The sequence below is a fragment of the Aquarana catesbeiana genome, linkage group LG05 (assembly GCF_042186555.1).
Source record: "Aquarana catesbeiana isolate 2022-GZ linkage group LG05, ASM4218655v1, whole genome shotgun sequence".
NCBI classification, from domain to species: domain Eukaryota; kingdom Metazoa; phylum Chordata; class Amphibia; order Anura; family Ranidae; genus Aquarana; species Aquarana catesbeiana.
This window is the reverse complement of record NC_133328.1, coordinates 325,251,147-325,273,267: the sequence shown is the minus strand read 5'-3', so window position 1 is coordinate 325,273,267 and position 22,121 is coordinate 325,251,147.

The following is a 22,121-nucleotide window of genomic DNA, read 5'->3' as shown; positions in this document are numbered from 1 at the left end:
AGTGTGGGGTCCATCCCCCCAAAATCCATACCAGTCCCTTTGGGTCTGGCAGAGATTTTAGAGGGAACTCCACACCAAATTAAAAAAAAATTGGCATGGGGTCCCCCCAAAATCCATACCAGATCCTTATCCAAGCAAGCAGCCTGGCAGGCCAGGATAGGGGGGATGAGAGAGCGCACACCCCCTCATGAACCATACCAGGTCACTTGCCCTTAACATGGGGAGGGTGCTTTGGGGTCCAGTACAGTGTATAATACAGTATATGGTGTACAGTATACAATACAGTGTATTGAAGTGGCTGAGGGGAACCATATGGCAGAATTTTAAAAAATGGCATCCCCCCACGTCCATACCAGGCCCTTTGGGTTTGGTAAAGATTTTAAGGGGAACTCAATGCCAAAATTTAAAAAAACAGTGTGGGGTCCACCCCCCAAAATCCATACCAGACCCTTTGGGTCTGGCAGAGATTTTAGAGGGAACTCCACGCCAAATAAAAAAAAAATTGGCATGAGGTCCCCCCAAAATCCATACCAGACCCTTATCCAAGCAAGCAGCCTGGCAGGCTAGGATAGGGGGGGATGAGAGAGCGCACACCCCATCATGAACCATACCAGGTCACTTGCCCCTAACATGGGGAAGATGCTTTGGGGTCCCCCCAAAGCACCTTGTCCCCATGCTGACAAGGACAAGGGCCTAGTACCAGACCCTTATCCAAGCAAGCAGCCTGGCAGGCCAGGATAGGTGGGGATGAGAGAGCACACCCCCCCTCATGAACCATACCTGGCCACTTGCCCTTAACATGGGGAGGGTACTTTGGGGTCCCCCCAAAGCACCTTCTCCCCATGCTGATGGGGACAAGGGCCTAGTCCCCACAACCCTGGCCAGGTGGTTGTGGGGGTCTGCGGGAGGTGGCTTATCGGAATCTGGAAGCCCTCTTTAACAAGGGGGCCCCCAGATCCCACCCCCCATGTGAATGGGTATGGGATACATTGTACCCCATACATATTCACCAAAAAAGTGTCAAAAATTTAAAACCACAATACACAGTTCTTGACAATTCCTTTGTTAAAAAAGAAAAAAGTGTCCCACGATGTCCATCCATCTTCATTCACAGCACAGTCGGACCCAAAAAAATAGAGAAAAAAAACCTGAGAATACTCCGGCGTCCCACCCACTGCTGTCTTTTCAAGGTGACAGCTGTTATATAGGCAAAGGCAGGGCCACCCAGTGATGTAACTGAGTGACCTTCACCCCTTCTGACGTCAGAAGGCCCCGCCCTTGCCTATATAACAGCTGTCAATGCGAAAAAGCAGCAGTCGGAGGGACACCTCCCATGGAGGCAAAGTATTTTCGTTCTTTTTTTTCTATTTTTTTTATATGTCATGCGCATGATTGAAGATGGATGGACATCGCAGGACACTTTTTTTTAAATAAAGGAATTTAAAAACTGTATATTGTGGTTTTAAGTTTTTTACACTTTTTTGGGTGAATGGGTAGGGGTATGCTGTACCCCATACCCATCCACAAAAGAGGGGCCAGGATCTGGGTGCCCCCTTGTTAAAGGGGGCTTCCAGATTCTGTTAAGCCCCCCACCCGCAAACCCCCACAACCAATGGAAAGGGTTGTGGGGGGTTTAGTACACGCCCCACACTATATAAGTAGTACTGTGTAGTGTGTTCCAGCATTGAGAGAGAGATAAATAGAGAGACAGTGTCATTTGATTTAAGTCAGATAGAGTAGGCAGGTGAGTCAGTTAGCTGCACTTACAGTGTATTGCGTATATATATACATCCTAGGTGTTGTATATAAATATTCTGTTCCTGTTATTCTCTTCCTACTACTGACAGGCAGGCAGGTGTTTTTAAAGTATTTACAGCTACCTGAAGAAAATTGCTGGTGTTCTTATGATCCTATTAGTCCTATTAGCTACAGTATTTACAGTTAGTGTAGTGCGTCCTCTGCACAGTGTGCACCTAAAGCTACCTGAAGAAAATTAGTGGTGTTCTTCTGATCCTATTAGTACAGTACCGCAGGCAGCTGCAATATTTACAAGTTATTGTAGTGCGTCCTCTGCACAGTGTGCACCTAAAGCTACCTGAAGAAAATTAGTGGTGTTCTTCTGATCCTATTAGTACAGTACCGCAGGCAGCTATAGTATTTATAAGTTAGTGTAGTGCGTCCTATGCACAGTGTGCACCTAAAGCTACCTGAAGAAAATTAGTGGTGTTCTTCTGATTCTTTTAGTACTGTACCGCAGGCAGCTGTAGTATTTACAAGTTAGTGTAGTGCGTCCTATGCACAGTGTGCACCTAAAGCTACCTGAAGAAAATTAGTGGTGTTCTTCTGATCTTATTAGTACAGTACCGCAGGCAGCTGCAGTATTTACAAGTTAGTGTAGTGCGTCCTATGCAAAGTATGCACCTAAAGCTACCTGAAGAAAATTAGTGGTGTTCTTCTGATCCTATTAGTACAGTACCGCAGGCAGCTGCAGTATTTACAAGTTAGTGTAGTGCGTCCTCTGCACAGTGTGCACCTAAAGCTACCTGAAGAAAATTAGTGGTGTTCTTCTGATCCTATTAGTACAGTACCGCAGGCAGCTGTAGTATTTACAAGTTAGTGTAGTGCGTCCTATGCACAGTGTGCACCTAAAGCTACCTGAAGAAAATTGGTGGTGTTCTTCTGATCCTATTAATACCACAGGCAGGCAGCTACAGTATTTACAGTTAGTGCAGTGCGTCCTCTGCGCAGTGTGCACCTAAAGCTACCTGGAGACAATTGCTGTTGTTCTGCTCCTATTAATACCACAGGCAGGCAGCTACAGTATTTACAGTTAGTGTACTGTGTCCTCTGCACAGTGTGCACCTAAAGCTACCTGAATTAAATCAGTGGTGTTCTTCTGATTCTATTAATACCACAGACAGGCAGCTACAGTATTTACAGTTAGTGTAGTGCATCCTCTGCACAGTGTGCATCTAAAGCTACCTGGAGACAATTGCTGTTGTTCTGCTCCTATTAATACCACAGGCAGGCAGCTGCAGTATTTACAGTTAGTGTACTGTGTCCTCTGCACAGTGTGCACCTAAAGCTACCTGAAGAAAATTAGAGGTGTTCTTCTGATCCTATTAATACCACAGACAGGCAGCTACAGAATTTACAGTTAGTGTAGTGCGTCCTCTGCACAGTGTTCATCTAAAGCTACCTGGAGACAATTGCTGTTGTTCTGCTCCTATTAATACCACAGGCAGACAGCTGCAGTATTTACAGTTAGTGTATGGTGTCCTCTGCACAGTGTGCACCTAAAGCTACCTGAATTAAATTGGTGGTGTTCTTCTGATCCTATATTAATACCACAGACAGGCAGTTACAGTATTTACAGTTAGTGTAGTGTGTCCTCTGCACATTGTGCACCTAAAGCTACCTGGAGACAATTGCTGTTGTTCTGCTCCTATTAATACCACAGGCAGGCAGCTGCAGTATTTACAGTTAGTGTACTGTTTCCTCTGCACAGTGTGCACCTAAAGCTACCTGAAGAAAATTAGTGGTGTTCTTCTGATCCTATTAATACCACAGGCAGGCAACTACAGTACTTTCAGTTAGTGTAGTGCTTCCTCTGCACAGTGTGCACCTAAAGCTACCTGGAGACAATTGCTGTTGTTCTTCTCCTATTAATACCACAGGCAGGCAGCTACAGTATTTACACTTAGTGTACTGTGTCCTCTGCACAGTGTGCACCTAAAGCTACCTGAATAAAATTGGTGGTGTTCTTCTGATCCTATATTAATACCACAGGCAGGCAGCTACAGTATTTACAGTTAGTGTACTGTGTCCTCTGCACAGTGTGCACCTAAAGCTACCCGAAGAAAATTGCTGTTGTTCTGCTCCTATTAATACCACAGGCAGGCAGCTACAGTATTTACAGTTAGTGTACTGTGTCCTCTGCACAGTGTGCACCTAAAGCTACCTGAAGACAATTGCTGTTGTTCTGCTCCTGTTAATACCACAGGCAGGCAGCTACAGAATTTACAGTTAGTGTACAGCGTCCTCTGCACAGTGTGCACCTAAAGCTACCTGTGAAGGCAATTGCTGGTGTTCTCATATTAATAATACTACAGGCAGGCAGTTGATTCTGCTAGCTGCAGTATCAGTATATATACACATCCCAGCTTTGTGCAGCTACATCTCACTGCAGGCCATTAGTATGTCTGGAAGGCCAACAAGGAGAGTCAGACAGTGACAAGCCAATAAAAGAGGGCAAGCAGGCTCTGTGTCTAGAGGCAACAGTGCTGGTCGTGGAGACGGTGCATCCTCTTCAGCACGTGGCCATGGGACATGCTTGTCCTTTTTTTCGGCAGCTGGCCATGTTGAGCAGCAACATGCAGAAGACTTGGTAGAGTGGATGACCAAGCCGTCCTCATCCTCTCTCACCCAGGCTCAGGGTACTTTGTCTGACAAAGCAGCTGCAACGCGGCTTCTTCCTTCGGCTCAATGGCATCAGTCACTCCTTCCCTATCCCCACCATGTCCTCCTGAGGAGTCCCCTGAACTGTTTGACCACAGTGTTGGGTACATGCTCCAGGAGGATGCCCAGTGTTTTGAAGGCTCAGATGATGGTACCCAGCTAGAGGAAGGCAGTAACGTGAGCCCAGAGAGAGGGGTGTCCAAGAAGGACAGAAATCTGGCAGTCATGTTCTCCCAGCTGCAGCATACTGCCAGGTTTGCTCCAGTGATGAGGAGGGAGGGGATGATGAGGTCACTGACTCCACGTGGGTGCCTGATAGGAGAGAGGAGGAGGAGGAGGAGGAGGCACATCACCAATGAGGCAGGATGCCCTCCAGGGGCCAGTTTAAGGGCAGCACACCGACTGCATCACACCGCAGAGCTCCGCATGTGCAGGGCGCTGCTGTCTCTGCACGTTATTCCAAAAGTTCTTGGTGTAGGCCTTTTTTGAGATGAATGCATCAGATCCCACTGCTACTATTTGCAACATATGCCTCAAACATATGTATCTTGCGTGGCCAAAACATCTCCCGCTTGGGAACCACATGCTTGACTAGACATATGTTGACCTGCCATGCAGTTCGTTGGCAAGTGTACCTAAAAGACCCACACCAAAGAACAAAGAGTACCTCTCCTTGCTCCTCATCAGCTGGGATCTCCAACCCCACTATACCTTCAGTCCTCTCTGAGATCTGCACTGAGAGGAATGAAGGTTTAGAATTAGGTGTGTCACAGCCAAGTACTTGGGGGCAATCTGCTATCGGTACACCGACGTCAGATTGTACCAGGCAAATTTCCCTGCTCCAGCTGCTGCACCGCCGAAAGAAGTTCACTCACAGCCATCCACATGCCCAGCGGTTGAATGCTAGCTTGGCTAAATTGCTAGCACTTCAACTGCTGCCTTTTCAGTTGGTAGACTCTGCCCCCTTCCGTGACTTTGCAGAATGTGTGGTTCCTCAGTGGCAGGTTCCCAAACACCACTTTTTCTTGCGGAAGGCGATTCCGGCTCTCCATCAGCATGTGGAAGGCAATGTCTTGGCCTCGCTGGACAGGACGGTCAGCGGTAAGGTGCATATTACCGCTGACTCATGGTCCAGCAGGCATGGACAGGGTCGTTACCTATCTTTCACAGTGCACTGGGTGACTCTTCTGGCAGCTGGGAAGGATGCAGGACAGGGTGCAGTAGTGTTGGAGGTTGTTCCGCCACCACGCCTCCAAAATACTACTAGTGGGGATACTTCCACACCTCTCTCCTCCACCCCCTCCTCTTCTTCTTCCTCCATGGCCCCTTCCTGTGCTGATTTGTCTTCGGAACCAGCGGTGCTTCGTAGGCATTCAAGGGGCTATGCAAGCACGCAGGCCAAAAGATGCCATGCGGTGCTTCAGCTGGTGTTCTTGGGGGACAGGAGCCACACTGGGGCAGAGGTTCTGTCAGCTCTGCAGGGGCAGGTTCAGAGGTGGTTGACGCCACTCCAGCTTAAGGCAGGTATGGTGGTTTGTGACAATAGCACCAACCTCCTCTCTGCCCTCCAACGGGGACAACTGACCCATGTGCCCTGTTTGGCTCACGTCCTTAACTTGGTGGTGCAGCGGTTCTTGGGCAGGTACCTGGGCTTACAGGATGTCCTGAGGCAGACCAGGAAAGTCTGTGTGCATTTCCGCAGGTCATATAACGCCAGTGCTCAGCTGGCTGACCTCCAAAAGGAATTTAACTTGCCCAAGAACCGCCTAATCTGTGACATACCCAGCAGGTGGAACTCAATGTCGGCCATGCTGCAGCAGCTGCACACACAGCAGAGAGCCATCAATGAGTATCTGTGCGACTATGGCACCAGGACAGGGTCAGGGGAGCTTGGGTTTCTTTCCCCACACCAGTGGGCCATGATCAAGGATGCGTGCACTGTCCTGTCACCATTTGAGGAGGCCACAAGGATGGTGAGCAGTGACAGTGCATGCACCAGTGACACTGTACTTCTTGCCCACCTGTTGGAGCACACGCTGGGTGGAATAATGGACAGGGCACTTGAGGCAGAACAGAGGGAGGAAGAGAAGGACTTCCCAGAGACTGGGAGGTTACAAACTCCTGTTCCTGGACAACGTGTTGCTGAGGCTTCGGTCAGTCAAAGAAGGGGCGGTGGAGAAGGTGGCCGTCTGACCGATGTGTTCAGACAATTTTTTAGTCCGCAGCCCCAGGTATGATCGGTTCCAGCAACCATCGCCAGCGTCTGTTTTACATGGTGCAGGAATACCTAGGGGCAAGATCTGACTTGGACACCTTTCCCACCGAAAATCCTCTGGGTTACTGGGTCTTGAGGATGGATCACTGGCCAGAGCTTGCACAGTATGCAATTGAGCTACTGGCCTGTCCTGCATCCAGCGTTCTTTTGGAACGCACATTCAGTGCTGCTGGAGGCTTTGTAACCGATCACAGGGTGTGCCTGTCCACCGACTCGGCCGATCGACTTACCTTCATAAATATGAATCAGTCTTGGATCACCACCAGCTACCAAGCACCTGATGCTGATGTAACCGAATAATTTTTTTTAAATGATCCCTTCAAGACTGCCTATACTGAGTGACTATCCTGTTATGCTGAGTGACTATCCTCTTCCTCCTCAATGATCATGCTGATAACTTGTAAGAATATTTTGGTTCTGGGCGCCGCCACCAGTGGCTAAGGCCCAATTTTTCAGCCCCTGTTTAACAGGGGTGTGTAATTACAATTTTTGATGCAATATTTTGCAAGGAGGGTTTGTTGCTGCGCTCAACTAGAGTATTTGTGAGGGGTTGCAGTGTTGTGGCACCAGCACCAGTGCCTAAGGCCCAATTTTTCAGGCCCTGTTTAATAGGGGCCTGTAATTACAATTTTTGATACAATACTTTGCAGCAGGGCTCGTTCCTGCGCTCCTACTAGAGTATCTGTGAGGGGTTGCAGTGTTGTGGCACCAGTGCCTAAGGCCCAATTTTTCTGCCCCTGTTCAACAGGGACATGTAATTAAAATTCTTGATCTAATATTTCACAGCAGGTCCTGTTTCTGCACCCACCAAGAGTAACTGTGAGAAATTACAGTGTTGTGGCACCAGTACCACCACCATCAACAAAGGCCCAATTTTTTCTGCCCCTGTTCAACAGGTGCCTGTAATTACAATTCTTGATCTAATATTTCACAGCAGGGCCCGTTTCTGCGCCCACCAAGAGTAACTGTGAAAACTTACAGTGTTGTGGCACCAGCACCACCACCACCAAAGGCCCAATTTTTCTGATCCTGTTCAACAGGGGCATGTAATTACAATTCTTGATCTAATATTTCTTCCTTTTTTTTTTTCTTTTTTTTTTCAAAAAATAAAAGACATTGACATCTCAGGACGAGAAAATATATGCAAGAATAGGATCCTGTCTTGAATTCTGTTTGAAAGTCTGTATGTTCACAATGAGTCAAAATATTCATCAGTCAGCATGTGGTTTCAATTGAAACAACAATGCAGATTTGTTCAAGCAAACGTTGGCTGCTAATATGCCTGCTAGCTGTGTTTTAAGTGTAGTATTCTCTGTGACTCCTTTTTAGGAATGCATTTGCTATGCAATGGTCGACATAATCTTAACTAGCATCTGATCTAAACATTCTTGTGTCAAAAAATGCTATTTGTTACAAAACTGCTTAATCTAGCGCTGTAAGCTGAGTATTAGGTTTTCCAGACATATTGCACAATTATAATAATTTTCTTCTTTTTTTAAAAATATAATCTTTATTAACACCCACAACAGACAAGATCATGTCAACAAAAAATAAAAATAAAAATATAACATACAAATTACAGCTAGGATATAACCTCATTCATTTAATATGTGGTGGCATAGATCAGCAAAGTCATTTATAGCGCCCATCCCCGGCCAGCCCCACCTCTAATTATCTTCTAAAAGAGGTGTATTAAAGGATTTCAAATAGCACATCTGACATCACTTGTTCCCTTTTTCCTATTTCCAATCAATTAACAAAAATAACAACAAGACAGAACAAACAAAACAAACAAAAAACAAACAACATTAAGAACAACAATAACAACAAAAAAAAGGGGGGGGCAAGAGAGGGGAAAGTGTAGAAGAGAGGGGAGGGGGGTTGGATATTTTTGATTCCGGATAGCCAAGGCATATAGAAAGTAATATTCATGTATGGCTCTCCTGTCCAAGGAGGGCCACCCCCTCCACTGACAGGATGAACTGTTTCCAAACACTCCAAGTCGCAGAGTATTTATCCTGTTGATGTTGCTCAGCCGCTAGCAAGTCCTCCATCCCACTAATGTCTGCCACCTTACGCAACCAATCAGCCGCTGTTGGTGGTGATTGTTTTTTCCAGTAAAGTGGGATGCAGGACTTTGCAGCATTGAGAAGGTGTCTTATGATTGATTTTTGATAACATTTAGCAGAGATATTAGAAACATGCAGTAAAAAAAATACCGGATCACCAGGAATCTTATATTCCGTAAATTTTTGAGTCACTTCCCGAACTGTTGTCCAGAAGTGAGTCAATTTAGGACATGACCAATATATATGGAGTAACGTACCTCTATCTCCCTGACATCTCCAGCATCGATCAGTAATATCAGGATAATATTGGTGTAAGATATGGGGGGTGAGGTACCATCTAGTTAGCAATTTGTAATTAGATTCTTGAATTTTCGTACAAACTGAGGACTTCGGGACAAGGCTGGAGGGAATTGTGGGTTTCCTAGAATGGGGAACAGCGGGGAGTCCAAGCAAGAGAGAGAATGTTGTTTAATAGCTATAGAACCTATACGAAGCGTCGTCCCTATTAAGGGGTGGCTTTTCAATAGTGATTGAAGATGATCATAGCACCACAAGGCCCTTGAGAGTGGAATGCATGTTTGGGCCTGCTCTATCTGGGCCCATAGTTTAGATCGGCTATGATGGCACCAATCAATAATTCTACCTACGTGGATTGCCTGGTAGTATACTTGAATATCTGGGAGAGCTAGACCGCCATGTTCCTTAGGTAAAGTCATTAAGTGAAAAGAAAGTCGTGGCTTCTTGTATGCCCAAACAAACTTGATAAAAAGCAAGCTGATTTGTTTGAAGTAAGATATAGGGATCTTAATTTGGTAGGGCTTGAAGTAAATAAAGACATTTTCGGTAAGATACACATTTTCAGTAGGTTAATTCTACCAAACCATGAATGGAGGCCCCTATTCCAAATCTCTAAAAGCTTGCGAATTTTAGACAGCAGCAGTGAAAAGTTAAGTTCAAATATGCGTGACATATCCATAGGAATGCTAGTGCCTAACTACTGCAAAGCCGTCGTCGTCCATTTAAATTTGAAACTAGATTTAAGTGTGGACAACACGTGAAGAGATATCCCTATCCCCATAGCTTCTGATTTATGTAAATTAATTTTCAAGTTGGAGAGGGATCCATAGATCTCAAACTCGCGTAGTAAACTAGGAAGTGAGATAGCGGGTTTTATCAAAGAGAAGAGCAAATCATCCGCATAGGCAGATATTTTATATTGGTCGTCTCCAACACTTATGCCATGGATGTCCGGGTTCAAACGAATTCTATTTAAGAATGGTTCTAGAGACAGGACAAATAACAAGGGGGACAACGGACATCCCTGTCTGGTGCCATTCTGTATAGGGAAGGGATCGGAAAGGACCCTATTTACTTTAACTTGAGCCATAGGTTGTGAGTAGATTGTAGTAATCCATTGAATAATGGTATCCCCCAGGCCCAGATGTCGGAGGACCGTGAACATATATTGCCAGTTCACCCAGTCGAACGCTTTCTCAGCCTCCGTGCTAAGAAAAACACAGGGTGAGAGAGAAGTTCTGGCTACATGTAGCAAGTTTAAGACTTTGGTCGTATTATCCCTCGCTTCCCTAGTGGGGACAAAGCCTACTTGGTCTAAATGCACCAGGTCTGGTAGATAAGTTGATAAACGGGTCGCCAACATTTTTGTGAACAATTTAAGGTCAACATTCAAAAGAGAAATTGGACGATAACTGCTACATACGGATGGGTCCTTACCTTCTTTTGGGATAACAGATATATATGCTTTTAACTTATCTCTAGGAAGGCCCTCGTCTTTGCCCAACTCGTTAAACAGGTCTACCATGTAAGGTCCTAAAGTATGAAGCAGTGTTCTATAGTATTGCAGGGTAAGGCCATCTGGACCGGGGGCCTTTCCTGGTTTAGTGGAGTTCACCGCTTGTGTCAGTTCCTCTAAACTTATCGGCTTATAAAGTTCTGCTTTAATTTCTGGTGTGATAGTGGGCATCTGAGCTGCTTGTAAGTACTTGTCCATTAACACTTGGGAGTTGAGTTTGTAACACATGGTATATTATAGAGGGATGTATAGTAATCTTGGAAAACCTCTGAGATCTCCAAGGGCAGGGCTATCTTCTGGGTATTTGATGACATAATATGTGGTATGTATGATTGGAGTTTTTGTTCCTTAATCGACCTAGCTAATGTTTTCCCACACTTATCCCCGCATGCGTAGCTAATTTTCCTACATTTCTGCAGTGCTGCCTTAGCCCTATATTGTAGGAGGTCATTAATTTGTGCCCGGATTCCAGCTAGTTCCTGTTCTAACACAGGAGAAGGTGCATATTTATGTTTAGACTCCAGAGCCTGGAGTTCAATCAAAAGCAGTTTTAGTTGTTGTTCCTTATCTCTTTTAAGTCTGGAGCCAAGTTTGATAAAAATGCCTTGTATAACTGTCTTGTGGGCTTCCCAAACAATGTCTGGGCTACTGTCATGAGTTCGGTTCATCTGAAAATATAGAGGCAGCTCTTTAATAATTTCTGATATTACTTCCGGGACCTGTAAGAGACTTTCATTCAACTTCCAAATACGTGTCGTCTGTGAGGTGACCTGGGACAGAGCATATGTCATTAGTATGGGAGCATGGTCAGACCATGTGATTAAACCAATAGAAGTTTCAGGAACCGCATGCAACTGGGCGTGTGGAATTAAGAAAAAGTCAATTCTCGAGTAGACCTTATGAGGAGGAGAATAAAATGAATAGTCTCTTTCACCCAAATGTTGAATGCGCCACACGTCGATAAGTTGGGTATTATGTATAGCTTGATTAATCCGTTTATGGGAGCTTATAGCGACTGATGACTTCCCCGTGGACGTGTCTACTTGGGGAGTCAGGGAGACATTAAAGTCCCCACCCAAAATCAATGAGCCCTCCTTAAAGTCCATCAGTTTGGACAAGATTCGATGGATAAAGATATCCTGGTGATCGTTTGGCGCATAGATCATCGCTAAAGTCAAGCACACTCCGCCAAGGAGCCCTTTTATACGCATAATGTCCCCCTTCATCTAGCAAGGCTTTACTGCAGACCCATGAAAGTCTACTAGATAGAAGGATAGATACCCCCTAGATTTGGCCGTTTTATTAGTGGCATTTTATTAGGGGGTTCCTCCTCCCATGGACAGATAAGATCAAGTGGTCCACCTAGACCCCCACAGCCCCTTAATTATGATCTTAGATTTTATCAACAAGGTTTTCCACCTAATAGGGCACCTCCATCTAGAGGTAGGGGTGGGGGGCCCCATTATAGCCAGCGAGGTGGGGGACATAATACTGTCTACCCAGAAACCTGGAAAGCTGGATATAATGGATATTCAGGACATCAATCACGAGTTTCGGCCATTTAGGTTTTGAACCAGAATGGGAAAGTAATATCCCAACATCAAATAGTTTTTTCCCACTCACCGACAGGGATGGACCAGATGGTAGCCTCCCTCAGGATTTTTCTCAAACTTATCACTCCGGTGGGAGAATTATCCCCACGCCTTCATTCAAGACCTCCAATGGACCAGTGCCCCCTAATGGGACATTGGCCCCCTTAGATCAGACCAGTTGGGGTTTTCACAAAACCAACCAAGGTATCAAAAGGCAAGGGGAAAGAGAAGAGGAGTCAGATGGGGGAGACGGGTATGAGCAGCTAAAAAGACCCAAAAAGTAACAGAGAAGGGGATTTTCAACCTTAGCTCTAAAACGCTAACTGATCCTGAGAGGGCCATCCTTGACAAAGGTCTTAAATTTGTTCCGCCCACTAGGCTTGACAAATTCCATACTTATATGGATATCCATAAATTTGTCAGGAAATTAAATATAAAACGGTATATGGTTAATAACCCTATTAAAGATAATGTGACATTGGAGACGGGAATTGTTCACTCAGGGCTCTCCAATGCCTCATTATTTAATCCCCCTGGTACACTAGCACCTGCACTTAAAGTTTTCAGGGATATTCTACTGAAAGATTTAGATCTCTTAGAAGTCAAGAGGGCCAAACTCAATAAAACCTTACAGAAGGGCCTCGATTCCCTCTGTAAAAATAAGGATTTGGTCATAAGACCTGCAGATAAGGGGGGAGGGATTGTTGTTCTGGATCGACAAGACTACATGACCGAGATGTATAGAATCCTGAATGACCATAATACCTATACAATGCTCCCCTCTGATCCTAAAATCAAATATGCTAAAGAGTTGCAGGGTATTTTGAATAAGGGGTGTCGTTTAGGCATCCTAAATAAAAAAGAAAGTTTGTATCTGGTTCCCAGAGCCGCATGTACACCCACTATCTACTATTTACCGAGCTTAATCTGCCCCCCGGGACGTCCAATTGTGAGTGGCATAGATTCACTTACATCCCGGGTGGGCAGATACATAGACTTTTATTTGCAGCCCCTTGTACATAGGTTACCTTCATACATTAAAGACTCCAGACATGTCATTCGGTTACTTTCTGATGTTGAGGTTAGGGCTGGGATGTGGTTGGTCACTGCCGACGTGACATCCTTATATACCATAATTCCACATTCATTGGGTTTGGGGGTGGTTAAACACTTTCTCGATAGAGATTCTGGCCTTTCAGCAAGTTAGGTGGAGTTCATAATGGAATTATTGGAATACGCCGCCTCCCACAACTATTTTTGGTTCAATAACAATTTTTATAGGAAGAATACGGGGGTCGCTATGGGGGCTAAATACACCCCTAGCCTGGCGAACCTTTTTATGGGTAAATGGGAGGAGGATGTCATCTATGCTCGTGAGGTGCCTCAGATTATTCTGTGGGCGAGGTACATAGATGACATCCTCCTCTTATGGGATGGTGAACTGGTGGCCCTACAAGAATTTTTGTCCTTTCTTAATGTCAATCAGAGAGGCATTAGTTTAAACTATGAGATGAGTCAAACTAGCATAAATTTTCTTGATTTAAACATTTCCATCAATGGGGATAACATTGTCACATCAACCTTTTTTAAGGAAACTGACAGGAATTCATTTATACCTGTGGACAGTTGCCATCATCGTCCTTGGCTGGAGTCAGTTCCAAAAAGTCAGTATCTCCATCTTAAGAGGAACTGTTCCAGTCAGACCCACTTTGTAGAGCAGTCGAACGTTCTCACAGATAGATTTCTGGAGAAGGGGTATTCTAAGGAATTCCTGGGGATGACCCTTGACATGGTATAAGGAGTAAATAGAGAAGACTTGCTTGTAGATAGGGCACCTTGCACTAACGATGATTTTTCTTCTGGTGTCCCTTTTCTAACTACATATTCTTTGCAGCATAACACCATTAAGAACCTTATATATAAACATTGGCATGTTGCACGTAGCGATGTGATATTAAATAAGGTGCTGCCAGAGAAACCTCGAGTTATCTTTTGGGGTGTACCATCGCTACGTAATCGGTTGGCCCCTAATATTTTAAATCCACCCACTTCAAAACCCAATTTCTTCAATCATTTAAAAGGATTTTATCAATGTAGATGATGTAGGGTCTGCACACATAGTGCCTGTCCCCATAGACGGACCATCACTTTTTCCTCTACCAGCACTAAAAAAAACCTTTCATCACTTGTACTACAGAGGGGGTAGTGCCCTTGTGGCCTGCAATATGTGGGCAGGACCAAACGGCCTCTTCAGGTCCGCCTCAATGAACATATCACTAATATTAAGAGTGGATTTAAGAACCACTCTATATCAAAGCACTATTTACAAGTACATGGCAAGGACCCCTCCAACACAATATTTTTGGGTATAGACAAGTTTAGTCCCCACTGGAGAGGGAGTTCTTTGGTGAGAGAAATATCTAGATTAGAGATGGCCTGGATCCATAGATTAAGGACTTACGCACCCTATGGGTTGAATATCGACACTGATGTTAATGCTTTTATCGATAATTCATAATTGTTCATAATAATTTAGATTCTTTTAAAAAAAAAAAAAAAATTATTAATTTTTATTTTAATTTTATTTTAATTTTATTTTTAATATACATTTTTTGGGTCCTAAGAGATGTTTGTGAACTTGATCTGAGACACGAGCATGCGAGGGCCAATTTAAAGTTAACCTTTGCTACAATGTAGTAATGTTTGTGGGAATACTCAGATATTCCGGAAACACTGTAGAACCTCTGGCTTGAGGTATGATGAATCTATTTGGGGGAGCACGTAGCACTTTATACATTTATTCACAAAATTTTTTTCACCCATTATTTATTCCGTGTATAAAAAATATTTATATTTTTTTATATATTTTTATATACATTTTTAACCACTTACCAACCGGCCCATAGCCGAATGATGGCTGCAGGGCGGTTGGATAGCTCTGGGAGGGCGTACTATGACGTCCTCCCGGAGAAACGGTCCCGCGTGCCCCCCCTGGGATCGCGGTAAAGGGCCAATGACAGCGGCCCTTTACCATGTGATCGCTCCGTCCAATGACGGAGCGATCACAAATGTCAACAAAGGCTGTGCTGCAGGGTTGGCACAAGTTCATCGCTCTCCTCTCCTCACACCGATGCAACGTGAGAGGAGAGGGAAGCTTCATAGTGCCAAACAGTGAGTTTTTTTCTATTACCAGTGCCCAGCAGTGCCACAGCAGTGCCCAACAGTGCCCCAACAGTGCCACAATAGTGTCATCTGTGCCACAAGTGCCATCTGTGCCACATCTGTGCCACCTGTGCCACATCTGTGCCATCTGTACCACCTGTGCCACCTCTGTGCCACCTCTGTGCCACCTCTGTGCCACCAGAGCCACACCAGTACCACCAGTGCACACCAGTGCCACACCAGTGCCACCTGTGCCCATCAGTGCCACCTGTGCGCCACTGCAGTACCACATCAGTGCCGCCTGTGCCCACCAGTGCCGCCTGTGCCCACCAGTGCCGCCTGAGCCCACCAGTGCCACCTCTGTGCCACCAGAGCCACACCAGTGCAACCAGAGCCACACCAGTGCCACTACAGTGCACACCAGTGCCACCTGTGCCCAACCAGTGCCACTACAGTGCACACCAGTGCCACCTGTGCCCTACCAGTGCCACCTGTGCCCAACCAGTACCACCTGTGCCCAACCAGTACCACCTGTGCCCATCAGTGCCACCTGTGCCCATCAGTGCTGCCAGTGCCACATCAGTGCCGCCAGTGCCACATCAGTGCCGCCTGTGCCCACCAGTGCCACCTGTGCCCACCAGAGCCACCTCTGTGCCCACCAGAGCCACACCAGTGCAGCCAGAGCCACACCAGTGCCACCTGTGCCCATCAGTGCTCATCTGCGCCACATCAACCTCACCAGCTACCAGTATGGCAAAAAAATTATTTACGGCCGAGGAGGCCTACCAGCGTCTCAGCATGACCAATGAGAGCAGCGGGGAGCTCTCTGAGTCTCTGTCCGATTCGGATTCGGCCTATGAACCCGTGACAAGCAGCGGGTCCGATACAGAATCAGAAGAGGAACGTGTGCCCGTGAAAAGAAGGTGTTCTGGCGTGGAGCAGCAGCCTACTACCACCTCGAGAGCAGTGCCGTCCACCTCCAGGGCAGTGCCATCCACCTCCAGGGCAGTGCCGTCCACCTCAAGCGCAGTGCTGTCCACCTCAAGCCACTGCAACAAAGGCCAGGCACCAGTAGGGTGTCATCTCAGCCCCAAAGGGATAGAGGCCATGCCAGCCTACCCTATGCCCTTCAAAACCCCCTGTGGCTTCCCCCTAATTCCGGAGCAGCAAATATCCCCCCTTTTACCGCCCAGCCAGGTGTCCAGGTGAACACCGATAATTTTGTCATGCTTGATTTTTTTTATTTGATTTTCACCGAAGACTTTCTATCGTCCATTGTGGCCCAGTGCAACCTTTATGCACAGCAGTACATCGTAAGCAACCCTGGCTCTAGTTATGCCCGTCCCTTTGAGTGGAGAGAGCTTACCATAGCGGAATTTAAAATTTTCTTAGGCCTAACTTTTACAATGGGTCTCACAAAAAAAATGAATTGTACTCATATTGGTCAACTAACCCCGTCCACCACATGCCACTCTTCTCTTCAATAATGCCAAGATCAAGATACCTTATGATTTTGCGCTTCCTTCACTACAATGACAACACCCAGTGCCCTCCCCGAAATGACCCAGCATTTGACAAATTATTCAAACTTCGGCCACTCCTAAATTATTTCTCTGAAAAATTTCCCCAGCTATATACCCCCGACCAGAATATTTCTGTTGATGAGTCCCTTGTAAAATTTACAGGCAGGCTTGGCATCAAACAGTTTATCCCCAGCAAAGGGCCCGATATGGAGTTAAAATGTATAAACTTTGCGACCGAGCCACGGGGTACATTTACGCCTTCCGGGTGTACGAAGGGAAGGGCACCCAACTGCATCCCCCTGAATGTCCAGAATATATTGGAACCAGCGGCAAAGTTGTCTGGGAGCTCGTTTATCCACTCTTTGGAAAGGGGTACCACCTTTATGTGGATAATTTTTATACTAGCTTGCCCCTCTTCCGCAATCTTCACCGGAGGGACACCCCAGCATGTGGTACTGTAAGAACCAATAGAAAAGGCTTCCCGCAAAAACTGGTCAATGAAAGGCTACGCCGAGGGGATATGGTGGCTTTGCGGAACCAGGAGCTATTGGCTGTCAAGTGGAGGGACAGACGAAACGTCCACATGCTCACGACAATCCATAATGACACCTACGTGGAAGTCCCAAGAAGAAACGGCCCAGTCCAGAAACCTGCTTGTATTTATGATTACAATTTATTTATGGACTTCAACGATCAGATGATTGAACCCTACCTTCTCATAAGAAAATCCCGTCATTGGTATAAAAAAGTGTCCATTTATTTTTTCAGTTTGGCCTTGTATAACACTTACGTAATTTACCAAAAATCTACTGAGACCCCCGTATCCTATCTGCAATACCAGGAACAAGTAATCTCCTCCCTTTTGTACCCTGAAAGCCCACCAGAAAATATTCGCTCTGATTCCGTGAGCAGACTCCACGAACGCCACTTTCCTGAGAAAATCCCCCCCGTGAAACAGGCCACAGACGTCAGAAGAAATGCCAGGTGTGCTCCAGAAGAGGAATTAGAAGAGACACCACGTATTATTGTCCCGATTGTCCTTCCCAACCAGGCCTCTGTATAAGTGAATGTTTCCGCCGTTACCATACTTCTCTACATTATTAGGGAAGTATGGTAAACGTAATTCTCATTTCCTGTAATTTTTCTCCACACCCCTTATGCCACTGCACTGAACCTGACTTACCTCAGCCTTGTCTGGAACCGACCCTGGCCTGTTATACGACTAAGCTTCTGCCTAACACTAAAACTGTACCTACCTCTGCCTTCTCCGGAACTGACCCTGGCCTGTTATACAACCAAGCTTCTGCCTAACGATAAACATACCTCTGCCTTCTCCGGAACTGACCTGGCCTGTTATACGACCAAGCTTATGCCTAACGCTGAATTGTACCTACCTCTACCTGCTCTGGAACTGACCCTGGACTGTTTGACCACGTTTTTTGCCTGCCTCTTGGACTGATCATTTACCCTGCTATGCTAGTGGGAACATAGGGGTCTCACATATGTGAGGGGCTCCAGAAATGTTTTTCTGGATGAAGAAATCTAATTTTTTAGTTTTCTCATTCCCAGATTTAGGGTCTGGAGACTCGGAGGCTTCAAAGAGATTTGGGTGGGAGAAGCCTCTACCCCTGTCCCCATTCTTTCCTGGTCTGCTACTTGGACCATGTTCCTGCTTACTACCAGGACCAATATTTTGGCACTGCTGGCAATGTCTGTACTTGCACTGACCCTGGACTGTATAAGGACAGTATCCCTGCCTGTACTATGGACAATATTCTTGCCTGCTGCCTGGACTATTCCATTCACTGTGGCTGACCACGTCCCTGCCTACTGCCTGGATCAGGGCTCTCCTCCTGTGGACAACTGCACTACTAAAACCACAGGTAATCTTTTGTTTACACTTTGCTCAGCAGAATGTATTTTAGGGTGTAATTCTTGGTATGTTCATGCTATGTGTTAGAAATATGAAGGCCCTTCAAAAATGTGATAGATTGTAAGGAAATTAGATGTGTAATTTATGCTCCTAGAATGCCTGAATGTGCTACTTCAATGTTGGGCCTCTGTATGTGGCCAGGCTGTGTAAAAGTCTCACACATGTGTTATCGCCATACTCAGGAGGAGTAGCGGAATATATTTTGGGGTGTCATTTTTGCTATGTACATGCTACGTGTTGGAAATATCTTAGAAATAGACAACTTTGTGTAAAAAAATATACATTTTCAGTTTTTTTCCACATTTTCCAAAAACTTCTGGAAAAAAATGATCCATTCAAAAGACTCATTATGCCTCATAGATTATATGTTGGGATGTTTGCTTTCCAAAATGGGGTCACTTTGTGGGCGTTTCCATTGTCCTGGTGCTCCAGGGCCTTCAAAAATGTAATAGGTGGTTGAGAGATTAGATGTGTAATTTATGCTCCTAGAACGCCTGAATGTGCTACTTCAATGTTGCGCCTCTGTATGTGGCCAGGTTGTGTAAAAGTCTCACACATGTGGTATTGCCATACTCAGAAGGAGTAGCAGAATATATTTTGGGGTGTCATTTTTGCTATGTACATGCTATGTGTCGGAAATATCTTAGAAATGGACAACTTTGTGTAAAAAAAATGCGTTTTCATTTTTTTTCCACATTTTCCAAAAACTTCTGGAAAAAAATGAACCATTCAAAAGACTCATTATGCCTCATAGATTATACGTTGGGGTGTTTTATTTCCAAAATGGGGTCACTTTGTGGGCGTTTCCATTGTCCTGGTGCTCCAGGGCATTCAAAAGTGTAATAGGTGGTTGAGAGATTAGATGTGTAATTTATGCTCCTAGAACGCCTGAATGTGCTACTTCAATGTTGCGCCTCTGTATGTGGCCAGGTTGTGTAAAAGTCTCACACATGTGGTATTGCCATACTCAGAAGGAGTAGCAGAAAATATTTTGGGGTGTCATTTGTGTAATGTACATGCCATGTGAGAGAAATAACCTGTTATGATGACAATTTGGTGTGAAAAAAAAATAAAAATAAAAAAAATCTTCATTTTGCAAAGAATTGTGGGAAAAAATAACAACTTCAAAAAACTCACCATGCCTCTTACTAAATACCTTGGAATGTCTACTTTCCAAAAAGGGGTCATTTTGTGGGTATTTGTACTTTCCTGGCTTGTTAGGGTCTCAAGAAATGAGATAGGCCTCAGTACATCAGGTGTGATCAGATGTGATCAATTTTCAGTGATTGGCACCATAGCTTGTAGACTCTATAACTTTCACACAGACTAAATAATATCCACTAATTTGGGTTATTTTTACCAAAGATATGTAGCAGTATAAAGTTTAGCCCAAATTTATGAAGAAAAATTTGCAAAATTTCATAATACAAATGAAGAAAAATGCATTTTTTTACTAAATTTTCGGTCTTTTTTCATTTATAGCACAGAAAATAAAAAACCCAGAGGTGATCAAATACCACCAAAAGAAAGCTCTATTTGTGTGAAAAAAAGGACGAAAATTTCATATGGGTACAGTGTTGCATGACTGAGTAATTGTCATTCTAAATGTGAGAGCACCAAATGCTGAAAATTGGTCTGGTTAGGAAGGGGGTTTAAGTGCCCAGTTGTCAAGTGGTTAAACACATTATTATATTCAATAAATTTAATAAATTTGATACAAAATTTATATTAATTAGTATCAGTACAAATGATCATATTATAATATGAAACATATATATTTTGATAATTTATAATCTATATATATGATTTTTCGGTACATGTATATTCACATTCACACGTGGTGGGTTTTCCATATATATACGTGAATACACATTTTTAGTTTGGGATAAGAGCGGTATTTTTATACACATAAGTTTAGGTTAGACACTTCTAATATGTTTAGTTGTTTAATACAATTTTTTGTTCTCACAGAATGACATATGCAGCGATGCACTTTTCAAACGGTTTTGAGTTAAGGGAACTTTTTCCCACACTTAATATGGCGCCCGGATGCTCGTTACTCAGAACGAGGCTTGGCCCCCTTTATATGGTGGTGAATCACTGCGTTGCCCGTTCCCCATTGACAACATCAGATGATGACGAAACGAGTCTGGCAGGGTACGCACTGATGTCACCACGCTTTCGGAGTGAGAGAACAGGCTCCGTTTTGTTTTGTTTGCCGGCCGGCTTTCGTATGCGCAACTCTTCTAATTTTAATGTAAGTGTTTACATGTTTTATAATAAATATTTGGAGGATATCACACTATGGCAAGTCTTTCTTTCCTCTGAGCTACACCTTGAGTGATCTTGGAGATGTACCCTCTGCCATTCGAACACCGGGAGCGGCAGCAAGCTAAAAGGCCTTGGCTGGGCTATAGCCACTTGCCCTTTTATGCTTGCCATTTGGTAAGCTGAATCAACTACTACGGTGGATTAGCACTATTGTCTATAGGTGCACGGTGGTGGTGTTTTTGCTCTTGAAGGACTAATTTTTTCCTTTGATGTCATCTGTATGGACTTTAATTTTAATTTCTAGCACAGCTTTTTTACAAGATTTTTGAACATTAGTGGCATTATATGTCACAGGAAAAAATCTATTAAGTATGGGCAACCTGTCCTCCCTAAAATGGGTCTCTTTTATAAATGCTATATCAGTATGTGCAGCTTTCAAATCGTGTAGCAACATTTTCCGTTTCTCAGGAGTGTTTAGTCCATTGGCATTAAGTGAGAACACCTTAAGGCTATCCATTACAAAAAGAGGAAAAGGGAGGGAAAGAAAGGAAGGAAGGGGGGGAAGAAAAAAAAACCCAAACCATAGAAAAACCAAAAAGGGGGAAGAGAAAAAAAAATCAAATAAATAAATAAATAAATATGGAGTGAGGGACGGGAACACCATCCGTCCCTCACTCCACTTGAAAGCAACTAAATTGGTTAACACCAAAAAATATAGTCACAACCACCCCCCAAAGTAAGTTGGGGGGTCTGTGTGACAGCCTATGTGGGGAAGTGGGTAGAGCAAGCTCCATAAGAGCCTCCCTAGTCACCCCCACCCCACCCCAATCATCATAAAATGGTATAGTCAAACAATATATTTAAATTTCAAGAAGAAACATCATTGTTATTTGCACCTAACAGTTCAAACCGCTAGTGTTTCTTATTAAAGGAGCATTTAGCCCGAGACCTCCGCATCTGGCCACCAGTCCCACGCCTCCCAAGATTGAAGGGGAGCTTGTCTGGCTGATGGCCAGAGGCCGATG